We start from the raw sequence: 13024 nt of genomic DNA on the forward strand, positions 1-13024 counted from the left end.
ACGGACATTGCTTGAAGGGAAGATGTTGCGTGAGTAATGAAACTCAAAATAATTATGTAATTCGTCAGTTATTTTTATTTTCTTTCGCCAGTAAAAAAAGGCTAAGCACTGCTAGCAGGTACAGTGTTCAGGAGCTGCCAAGTAGCAAGACTATTGGAGTCCAGAATAGCGACACTGCCCTCTGGTGGTTAAATAAATAAAATAACTGTCATTGAACCCATTGAAATTAGGCGATCTCGGTGGAGAAATATTGTCAAGAAAAAAAGAAAAAAAAAGAAGGAACGTAACACGGTGTGTACTTATTACAAATGAGTGCAGTGAACGAAGTAATTGCAGAAACCTCTGAAGTGAAGAATTAGAGGAAAATTAAGGAATACAAGGAATAAGGAAACTGAACAATTAACTGTGAAAATGGCAACCATTGGTCGAGTACCAGAGTTTGAGGCTACAAAAGAGGATTTGATTCCTATTTGGAGCGTTTTGAGCGTTGGCTGGCTGCAAATGAAATCAAGGAGAGAAAGAAAGCAGATGTATTTCTCAGTGTTTTGGGTCCAACTGAGTATGGATTGCTGAAAGGTCCATTGAACCAATAAAAAGCAGTTGAGTTGAACTATGCAGAACTGACTGAACTCTTTTCAAGGCATTTCAAGCCTAAGCCAATTCTCATTGCAGAACGTTCAGATTTTACCAACGTCACAGAGTCAAGGGGAAACCGTGGCTGACTACATCCTTGCTTTGAAAAGGCTGGCAAGTACATGTGAGTTTGCACAATTTCTTGATGATGCTCTTCGAGACAAGTTTGTATGTGGTCTCACAAGTGAAGCATATCACAGAAGGCTTCTGTCAGAGAAGGACCTGACCTTTCGGAAAGCCTGTGATATCGCACTTGGACTCGAGCTTGCCCACAGGGATACTATTGAGCTATCGGGATATGCAGAACGTCGAAAGGTGTTCACAAGTCAGTGATGCACGTGGTGAAAAAGGCTCACAAAAGTCACACTTTTCTCAGTCCCGTCCTCAAGGTTACACAAGAACAAAGCAGCCACATCTCAAAGGTCTAAGCCAAGTTGCTACAGATGTGGGGGAGATAATCATCAGCACAGTGAATGTCGATTCCAAAATGTAAAGTGCCACAATTGTGGGAAAGGTTGGACATTTACAGAAAGTGTGTAAAGCCTCAAAACGCACAGCAAGAGTGCACAAAGTGTCAGATGCAGCACAAGAAGAGGAAGGTACTACTGAAACAGTATTGGAACTGTCCACAGTATACACAGCTCAACAACAACAAAAGATGGAATCTATCTCAACATGGAGTTAGCGGGAAAACCGGTAAAAATGCAGCTGGACACCGGAGCGTCTGTATCTCTGGTTCCAGAGAGACTCTACAAAGAAAACTGAAAGAGTGCCCTCTTCAGCCAGCGTCCATCCGCCTTTCTTCATACACTGGTGACACTATTCCTGTGTTAGGGCAGATCCAGGTACCAGTCCGTATGAGGGGAAGGAGTGGACGCTACCGCTTGTCATTGTTAAAGGGGAAATCTGCCTTGCTAGGCAGAAACTGGCTACAAAAGATCAAGTTGAACTGGAGAAATCTTCAGTCTGAGAAAGGGACAAACCAGTGAGTCAGGCTACACTCACTAACATGCTGGAGAAGCACAAAGAACTTTTCAAAGATGGCTACGGCGAAATACAAGACTTCACAGCAAAAGTCAGAGTGCAAGAAGGAACCAAGCCTATCTTTCACAAACCACGTCCAGTTCCCTATGCTCTTAAGGAAGCAGTAGAGAAGAACTGGACCGCCTACAGAAGAATAACATAATCACGAAAGTAGCGAGGAGCGACTGGGCCGCTCCGATTTTGTAGTCCCAAAGAAAGACAGACCGTCAGAATGTGCGGTGACTACAAGGTCACAGTAAATCGCTGCATACTACCAGAGGAATATCCACTACCAAACGCTGAAGATCTGTTTGCCACTCTAGCTGGTGGGAAGGTTTTCAGTAAGCTGGACCTGGCATTCGCTTATCAGCAACTGAAGCTGGATCCGAGTCAGAACAGTATCTGACCATCAATACACACAAGGGGCTATCAGATTCAATCGCTTGGCCTATGGAATCTCCGACAGCTCCAGCGATATTCCAACACACAATGGATCAGATCTTGGACGGTATAGACAACGTTGTGTGCTTCATGGACGACATCCTCGTGTCAGCACCAACCATTGAGAGCACCTGGTAGTGCTGGACAAAGTGATGTCAAGACTGGAGAAATACGGAGTGAGAATGAAACGCAGCAAGTGTGAGTTCCTCCAGGACTCAGTGGAGTATCTCGGATACAAGATTGATGCACAAGGCCTGCACCCAACCAACAGCAAGGTGGAAGCAATTGTAAACGCACCAGCACCCACAAATATCTCAGAGCTGAGGTCATTTGTGGGGCTCCTGAACTATTACGGAAAGTTTGTGGCAAACTGTCCACATTGTTGCATCCGCTTCACCAACTGCTGCAGGCGATACAAAGTGGAATTGGTCCCCACAATGCGAAGAAGCATTCAAGACTTGCAAACAGCGTCTGCTAAAGAGCAAGTGGCTTGCCCACTACAACACAGAGATGAAGCTGAGACTCGCGTGTGATAGCATCTCCATACGGAGTAGGAGCCGTCATCTCACATGTTCTATCGTCAGGTGAAGAACACCCTATTTGCATTTGCATCACGGACTCTGTCACAAGTGAGAAAATTATGCTCAAATTGAGAAGGAAGCCCTGAGCATAATATCGGAGTGAAGAAGTTTCACAAATACCTGTACGGAAGGAAGTTCCAACTGCTGACAGATCACAAGCCTCTGTTGGCCATCCTTGACCAAAATCAGCTATACCAACCCTTGCTGCACTTCGAATGCAACGTTGGGCTCTGATATTGTTAGGCCTACGACTACGAGATTGAAGTACAGACGATCCAGTGATCACGCAAATGCAGAATGCACTATCAAGACTACCATGCAATAGTGACTCCGACAGTGAAGATGATAGAGCAGTCTTCCAGATCTCTCTCATTGCCGAACTGCCCATATCTGCTTCAGACATAGCAGAGGAAAACAAGGAAAGATCCAGTGCTTTCCAAAGTCTTGGACTTAACATTAGGAGGTTGGCCAAACTTCGTAAATGACGATAACCTTCGTCCATTCATCGACAAGAAAGACCAGTTGTCCACTGATCAAGGATGTGTTCTGTGGGGATCAAGGGTGGTGGTACCTCACAAATTCCAGAGGAGACTGCTATCTGACCTGCATGAGGGACATCCAGGGATCACTCGAATGAAAGCACTCGCTCGCAGTTATCTGTGGTGGCCTGGACTGGATCAGGACATTCAACAGCATGTAGGCCACTGCTCACCTTGTGAAGCACGTACCCGCCTGACATTGTTGAAACCAGACTTGTCAAGCACTGTGGCAAAGCACCAGCTACAGCAGAAGAAAGCTCATGACAGACACTCAAAGACTGTCAGAGAATTCAGAGAGGGTGATGGTACGTGATTTCAGACACCCCAAGAGCCTGTGGAACTCAGGTGTGATCTTGCACACGCAAAGGACCTTTGACTTACCAAGTCCAAATTGGTCATCGCCAGGTCAACGTTCATGTGGATCATCTGCTACGGTCCAACGCCCCAGCAGAGACACGCCGAGAGAACAATAACGACCCCCAGGACTATTGTCCTGACTGTGGACGTACGGAGGAGACAGAGCCTGACCTTCCACCCGAACCTGGCCCACTACCGGAAGCCCAGGAGGAGCGGAGATATCCTATTCGACAGCGAAGGGCACCTCAAAAGCTTGACCTGTGAGTTGAGCTGTTTAAGGTAACAGACAGTAAAACAAACAAACACTTTAATATGTCCTAGATAAGAGAAAGAAAACGGACATTACCTGGGTAGTTATTAGGACACAAACTCCATCTTCGGGCAGAATAATCCCCTGGATTTGTGCTGGGCTCTGAAAAGTCTGCTTCAACCCAGTAGTTGAAAAATGTTAAGAATGCTTGTTCAGATATTGCATTAGTAGGTGTCCTAACATATTTACCTTGTTCTCTGGGAGTTAAAAACTATGGGGGAGGAGTGTAGTATCTGGGATCTACATCTGTTTATATTAGTTACTATGCTGTTAATAAGCGGGGATGTATTACGACAGTGTTACGTTACTACACCTAATAGGAAATGCACATGCGCACTAGTGTGCCCGGGGAAACTGTAGAGCACGAGAGGTTTTGACTAAATGAAAACTAACTGTACTCCCGTCTCCTGCCTGATCATTTCTCCACAACACAAATATTACACGGTACACAGCAGGCGGAAGGCGGGCTAGCTAAGCATACTGTGTAGCAAGCACACGGTGTCGCCCCCGCCTGCGGCGTACCGGAGTAGCTAGCGGTAGGCGGATACAATACCGGTAGACAGTGTCCTTTCCCCCCACCTGTTGGCCACATTTTTCTCCAGTACACAGCAGGCGGGAGGCAGGGGCAACACAGTGTGCTAACTAACTAGCACACAGTGTCACTAACTAGCAGACAGTGTTTCTAACAAGCAAGCTGGGGGGCGACAGGAACGACCCGAATTGCGGGCTGCAGTTGCACACTATTGGACGCATGCCAGATCTTACAATGCCTGGGTAGGTATTTTAGGTATCAGCGATCGCAGTCCGAGGTTCTGAAATAGCTAAATCTATGCGGCTGCTTATCGATAGGCTTTCAGATTATGTAATGTTAGTGCTTGTAGTAGCCTATAGCTTTGCTTTAATGAATACATGTTTTATTTGGTAATTTTCTCATGTTAAGCCTAACGTTTGTTCCACGAATCTATAGGCCTACAGTGTCGCAATGCTGCTATTTAGAATGCTGGCTGGCGGCAATAATGTATTTACTTGTTCAGTAATTAAAGTGGGAAATTCAAACACTGCAGATTGTAAAATACATTTCTGATGCAACAGCATATATATAAATGTCCTGTAGGCAATAGCCTACCTTAGCCGTCCTTGCGCTCTCTCACAGCTTGGATAGAAAGTTTGTGCTGCGTAAAACCAGTCTATTAATGGAAATAATAATAATACAATCAGTTCACCATCAAAACAATATCTTATTAGGGATTGTTTCATTATGCAGACAATGCAGTCTAGCCTACTAGCCTATTCATAGCAATATACAGTATTTAGCTGGTAGCCTGTTTATATTACACATTGGAACTCAGACTCCACACTGTCGGGGCTATCCATCTCATCACTCATAGGCTTACCAGTGTTCACAGAAGGGGGGTTGCTATCATGAGGCCGCTTGGTCTCTGGCAGTCATCCGCTTGGTTTTCTAGAGAGGTGGAGGGCCGGCACTGTCACTAGAGGAACTGTCATTATCCTCGAGGGGAGGAAGAAGAGGAGGAGCCAGGCCTCTTTCATTGCCGGGCCGGGCAGTGAGGTCTCTGTCGGGACTGGAAGGCTGCTTGTGCTAGCTGCTGCCATGGTGTTTCGTCAGTGGAGGATGAGGTGGTTGCTTTGCTGATGTGGTTATCATGGGTAATTTGGCACGAGCTTGATCAGATAAAAAAAWATATATATWTTTTTTTGTGCACCACTTGGTCTTGCCTTGTGTTTATCCATCTTGAACAACGCACTCACTCTCCATCCGAGTCCGACTTGATTCACCTACATTTTTAAACTTGATTGCCAATTAGGTGAGGAGGAAAGTGGGCTGCCACCGGTGCCGCAAAGAAATTGCCTAATTAGATGCACTACAACTATATTGTCTGTCTGCCTCACCTACTACCATGTAGATTGGACAACACAAACACTTCACTTGCTACATTCGGAAATTAAAAAAGAGGGTTACTGTCAAAATTATTATTATATATATATTTTTTAAATGTAGACATAGGTGCGCATGGGTCCCCATAGCTCGTGGGGGCAGCGGGTGTTTCCTCTACACCAGTGCATATGTTATAGCAATCTGGTGCCCAATGGCACAGTCGATGACGTGGCTTGCAACCATTGGTTGATGTGTGCAGTGTCTGAGCTGGGGAACGCTATCATAATGTTTTACCCAATTTCTGCTGGTCACTGAGGTTTACTTATGAGTGAATAGAATCCATAATGTGGATATGCAGTGGCTTTGATTTTTAGTCAAGGGTTCTCATATCTACACAATCTGGGCTGAATCAACATAGAGATAAAGCTCCAGATGCAGGATCATACACAGTATATCATCAATGAACAATGAAGAATTTCACTGACACTGACCCAATTGACTTTTCCATGGAACTTAATATCATATGGTTATAATGCCTATGACTGTCAAGTCTCAGTTTACAAGCTATGTAAAGTGACCACCTATTTCATGTTTTGTGTGTCATTATGGGGTATTTAAGTAGACGGCAGGATTACAGCGTCTACTCAGTAACAGCTGGCCTGGAAAAGTTGTTAAATATGAATAAACTAATTTTACTTTTACTCAGAAAGTAGGTATCAAATATACTTATTTGTTCTATTATATTCCAACACGTTATAATTAATATGGATTTAATATTGCTAGGGTCAGTGTAAGACATTGTCGAGCAAGGTACACAGCGACAGAACAAAGCAAACGAATCAAGTCTAGATAGCCTTTGCAGTCTTTCCATTTTGCTACACATTTACAGATGTAGGATCTTAATGTGAGCCAGTCTCCTACAGCAGGAAAATAATCCTGCAGCAACAGGAAATGTGAATTATTATGTGGATTATAATTAAATAATATTTCTGTAGGGGTTGATACATTTTTTTGTTATAGCAAATCAAGTCTGAAATTTCTAGGTGGAAATTACAAACTTTAGAAGCCTTTTTAAAACAAAAATACACTACAAGTTTGTATTTCCTGCCTTGCAGGAAAATTCTCATTGACAAAATAGTGATCAAATGAAGATCCTACATCTGTAATGAAAAGTGTAAAATATATATACATTATTTTTCTCTCAAAATATTTCCCTCATTGGTGTAAATATGAGACCATTTCCTTTTAAAATGTAATTTCACTTTGATTCACTTGACCAACCACGTCATCACTTTGAGGTAAATTTTTATATTCAACTTGCATACTTGTTTCTTTCCTCTGGTTGTTTTAGAGCTGTAGGAAAGTGCTGACGCTGGTCACCAAGATTTGTGTGTGGAGTAATAAGTGTGACAGTGCGCTTGGTGCCTGCTATACCAACTGCAGACTGGAGGATGCAGGGCAGCTAATGCCCCCTGTCACTGTGAGTGGCTTTTAGTGCTCCCTCCTTAACACAGCATGCTGTTGCCTCAAAAGACCCAGGCTCCATGGCCAGAGATCTCTGAAGTCTGAGATATACAACAATGTAATGCTTTTAGCCACCAGCAATCCATAAACTTAATGATATTTTTAGCTATGGGTTCTTTTTATGCTTTCTTTCTTTTTCTTGTCTTAATCAACTTCTTTGTTGTTGTTGCAGGCTCGTGCAGACACATTTGAGCCAAAACTTGTGGCTGATTAAATTCCCCTAAAGGTTTCAGATAGTTTCCTAATCAAAGCAGCGTCTCCTAGATAAGTATGCCAACCATAATACAATTATGATTAACAGACAAACTCGTTTATGCCTGATGTATAGGAAAACCTGATTGATAATTTAATTGAGTTGGCTCACTAATTGAGAAAAGATTACGCTAACTTCTAGCTGTATCATTAAAATGAAGGTTGGCTGGTCCATAAATTATTTCATTTTGAACATCAACATTTCTATCTTTTTGATATGTTATTAGAGCAATAAGGTGAATTATGCTTTTGTTTTATTACTTTTCCCATAGGAGGACTATGCTTTCAGTCAAAAATTTTCCTTTCCAACATGGGATGACATACATTCTTGGTTCAAATTTAAATGATCACAACTCACAACAAATATATTTAATACTTGCCACAAAGTTCAAAGCTTTGTTGATCTACACTTTGACCTTTTTTGAGGACATAAAAGGAGTTGTATTGCTTTGATGTATATGCATGGCAGCATATCATTCTCCTGTAATGAAAAATTCCAAGCAAAGAATTCACTTTACATACAATACTATTACTACTATCAGATGAATGATGGAAGTTAGAGATCAGTTGTAAAGACTCAAATGTTGGCAAAGCCTGTGTTCCTTGACATCTTTCAGAACTCTTTGGAAGAAGGTGTTGGAGCTGGCATCAGAGATCATCAAAGGGTTTACACATCTCTGAAATGCTTTGGCCTTGATTAAAAATTACACCCGTTTATTCAACCGTCCATCACCTTCAAAGTAGCAGAGAGAGCTTTTTGAAATAGGATACCTGAAACATATGTTTCAGCTTATAAGAATGAAAGGAAACCATGCACGTTTATTTAAACCTGTGGTCGCAAGGTGATATGGTGGCAACTACTTTCTTTTGTCATCCATTTGGCCTTAAGTAATATGTCATAACTATGGAATTCATGTACAAAATGAATAATTCAGAACTTGTCATAGTTGTAAATGTATTATAGTCAGCCTAGGGCTTGGTCTTCGTCCCTGACATCATTTAATGATACATTGTAGTCATATCACTCTCAGCTCAGCGTATACTGTAGTCTATATTGTAGTCATATACTGGTTAAACGGCACAGGACGATAAGTTTGTATTAAATACACTACCGTTCAAATGTTTGGGGTCACTTAGAAATGTCCTTGTTTTCCATGAAAACATACATGAAATTAGTTGCAAAATGAATAGGAAATATAGTCAAGACGTTGACAAGGTTATAAATAATGATTTTTAATTGAAATAATAATTGTGTCCTTCAAACTTTGCTTTCGTCAAAGAATCCTACATTTGCAGCAATTACAGCCTTACAGACCTTTGGCATTCTAGTTGTCAATTTGTCGAGGTAATCTGAAGAGATTTCACTCCATGCTTCCTGAAGCACCTCCCACAAGTTGGATTGGCTTGATGGGCACTTCTTACATACCATACGGTCAAGCTGCTCCCACAACAGCTCAATAGGGTTGAGATCCGGTGACTGTGCTGGCCACTCCATTATAGACAGAATACCAGCTGACTGCTTCTTCCCTAAATAGTTCTTGCATAGTTTGGAGCTGTACTTTGGGTCATTGTCCTGTTGGAGGACAATGACGGAGGAAATTGGCTCCAATTAAGCGCTGTCCACAGGGTATGGCATGGCGTTGCAAAATGGAGTGATAGCCTTCCTTCTTCAAGATCCCTTTTACCCTGTACAAAATCCCACTTTACCAACACCAAGGCACCCCCAGACCATCACATTGCCTCCACAATGCTTTGACAGATGGCGTCAAGCACTCCTCCAGCATCTTTTCATTTTTTCTGCATCTCACGAATGTTCTTCTATGTGATCCGAAAATCTCAAACTTAGATTTGTCTGTCCATAACACTTTTTTCCAATTTTCCTCTGTCCACTGTCTGTGTTCTTTTTCACAGCTTAATATTAAATATATATTGGCCAATCTGAGGTATGGCTTTTTCTTTGCAACTCTGCCTAGAAGGCCAGCATCCCGGAGTCGCCTCTTCACTGTTGACTTTAAGACTGGTGTTTTGCGGGTACTATTTAATAAAGCTGCCAGTTGAGGACTTGTGAGGTGTCTGTTTCTCAAACTAGACACTCTAATGTACTTGTCCTCTTGCTCAGTTGTGCACCGGGGCCTCCCACTCCTCTTTCTATTCTGGTTAGAGCCTGTTTGAGCTGTTCTGTAAAAGGAGTAGTACACAGCGTTGTACGAGTTCTTCAGTTTCTTGGCAATTTCTCGCATGGAATAGCCTTAATTTCTCCGAACAAGAATAGACTGACGAGTTTCACAAGAAAGTACTTTATTTCTGGCTATTTTGAGCCTGTAATCGAACCCACAAATGCTGATGCTCCAGATACTCAACTAGTCTAAAGAAGGACAGTTTTATTGCTTCTTTAATCAGATCAACAGTTTTCAGCTGTGCTAACATAATTGCAAAAGGGTTTTCTAATGATCAATTAGCCTTTTAAAATGATAAACTTGGATTAGCTAACACAACGTGCCATTGGAACACAGGAGTGATGGTTGCTGATAATGGGCCTCTGTACTCCTATGTAGATATTCCATTAAAAGTCAGCCTTTTCCAGCTACAATTATCATTTACAACATTAACAATGTCTACAATGTATTTCTGATCAATTTGATGTGATTTTAATGGACGAAAAATGTACTTTTCTTTCAAAAACAAGAACATTTCTCAGTGACCCCAAACTTTTGAACGGTAGTGTACATCTTATTTGACCTATCCTGTCTCAGATGTAGCTCATCTCCAGTCTGTCAGTGTAGGACAACCCTCCATTTAATGACCTGACAGATGCTTTTGCACACATCTGTCAATATGGTGAAATACTAAGGCCTTGCTCAATGGCAGCCCAGATGCCCAGCTGAGCTAGTATTAAAGGCCTCTGTAAATCAAACCTAGTCTGTATAAAGACAGGTGTTCACTGGCGGATGAGAACAGTTGGATGCCTGCTTACCGTACAGCAGGGCAAGTTCATCAATTTGAATCTGGTTCCCTGTTTTTTACTTGTACATGCAATTGGTGAATAAAACATTAACACACTTTAACTTAAAATGGTCTTTAATTGACTGCAATGGGCATTTGAACCTTTTGACTTATGATGAGCTATATTTTGCAGTGGAATGCTTTGAAAGGCTGACYGGTCCTGCAAACGTTTTATTTGTTCGGTAAAGGATGCCTTTTGGCCTATGGCCTAGTTCATTGTACGCTCCCACACATCAGATAATTGGAGGCTTTTGAAAGATCCTCTCTTGTTGCTTAGCCCTGTCTTGGTCACGGTGTTCAGATGAGACACATGGACAGGTTGATGTTGATTTTTTAGCATTTTTTCCTCTGTGAATGTCTTTGACTTGGTTTTGATGGTTCGTGGGGGTGATGTGGTGGTTTGATATCCCAAGCCCATTAATCCAAACCTCATCTGGTATGCAAGGTCAGCTCTACTTTGATGTGCTAGGAATAGCATAGCCAAGTCTGAGGCGAGAGGGCACTGCTCGTTTACGAAAGATCAGGAACCGTAGCAACCCTGACACATTTTGGCCTTTGTCCATCAACCACTGTGAAGATGAGGTTTGTTAAAGGGCCCCCTAGCCCTCCAGCTATTGAAAACATATACAGCAGCAACATTTCTGTGAACTTATGAATCAAATAGAAATGATTTTCCATTATCACAGTATAATCTGAGGAATGTATGGCGAATGAATGTTTTCCCCAAGGAGCCACTGCTGATTAGTATCAAACCTAAAACGTTCACTTTTGCAGAGCACCAAAGTTACCTCAACACATGCCAAACACATTCATGAAATGTAAACTTCAATTAGTTGTTTGTTTCCCTATTCTTTTCCCCCCCCAAGATTCTAAGAATTCCATTCTCCAAATCTTGGTCTGCTGTATTATAAGCATGGTTTTCAGCACACTTTTTATATTCTCAACTGAATCACAACACATTTTTCACAATTTGAGTGATTAATTATAAGGTAATTTTTTGCCTTGGGTGCATTATATCAAAGTTACAATCAACCTCTTGAATACCAAGTGCTCAAATACTCTTTGCATTTTTTCTTTCAGAGAGCCTTGGAAGCAAAAAAGGGTGCTTAGAAACAACGTGTTTGTTATGTAAAATAAARCACAACAGCCCCCACTTTGCACCCAGCGCAGGAATTCACTGCAATTAACTCTTCAGCGTCGCATGTAAATATGAACGTTTGAGGCTCTGTGGGCAGGCCGGCGCTCACTCACACACAGGGATCCTGGGCCTTTGTTCTCCCGGGCCTTTGGCCAGCMGCCATGCTGCCTCAGTTGGCGGCACCTCGCTATAATTTTCTCACAATGGCTGGCGTGTGAGCCGTCCATCATTCCTCTCCTGTGTCTCCCTGTTCCCCCTAACCGTCCCCTCCGTGGCACGTCCCGAACCCCACCACATTCAAGTTTACCCACTCCTGTGTGCATGCCAAGTCTCTGCAGAAAGCTATCATTCTGCCACAGTTCGTTACGAAGCCAACCGTCACTCTCAGGTTCATTTATCGATTTGCCACACTGTTGAATAGTGCATTGAGAGAGGCCTTGCTGACTTTGATCAGATACGAAAGTTGGACTGGATTTTCTTTGAGATTCAGGCAGGTCGGTCTTTGACTTTCAGTACAAAACTTTGTGAACACTGTTCTCATGTGGTTAAGATCAACCAGTCCTTGAAATAGGTCACATTACCTCAGAAAAAGCTTGATTCTCATGAATGATGACATATCGTTCTGAAAAGAAGTTCATAATTTTATCTAAAGCTTTCATAAGCATACTCCCATTGATCTGTTCAATTGGTTTGGCGAACTCATCAAATTTTTATGTACCATTACTTTCGTACCAAATCAGATTTAAGACCAAATGGGTTTCTGGCTCAGTGAAAGAGAAGCGTGTGGGCTTCCTGCTTGACCAATAGACAGTGTTCAAGGTTTGCACTAATCCAATAGAAAATCTGCATGGCTTCCACTGTTGTCATGCCAATCAGGGTCCTGTTTGTTACCCATTTCTAATTTGTAAGTCATTGTGACACTCGGGGCTTATTCATGTGTATAGAACTGCAAGATAATAAATCAGCGTGCATTGACTTAGCTGACATCATTATAAATGTCACTGCTGTCCTGGACCGAACTATTTTAGAGTTCATTAACAATGGAGGGAGTTTGTCAGTCATGCCACTCATTTACATCTCATGTCAAGTTATTAATATGATTAAGATTCATGAGGGTTTCGGTGTATGATTAGATCATTGGCACAAACAATTTGTTTGGTTTTCTTTAGCATAATAAGAATGTTGTTAAAAGTATCAAGAGCTCATTCAGGGCAGTAGACCAACTTCTGAAAGAGAGAAAAGTGAGGATACTTTGAAAAAAGGTGTTCTTCATCATCACAGTTATCGTTGCAGTAAATGCTTGAACAGGGGGAGAAGTAGAAGGCT

This window comes from Salvelinus sp. IW2-2015, unplaced genomic scaffold (genome assembly GCF_002910315.2).
Source record: "Salvelinus sp. IW2-2015 unplaced genomic scaffold, ASM291031v2 Un_scaffold1383, whole genome shotgun sequence".
Classification (NCBI taxonomy): Eukaryota; Metazoa; Chordata; class Actinopteri; order Salmoniformes; family Salmonidae; genus Salvelinus; species Salvelinus sp. IW2-2015.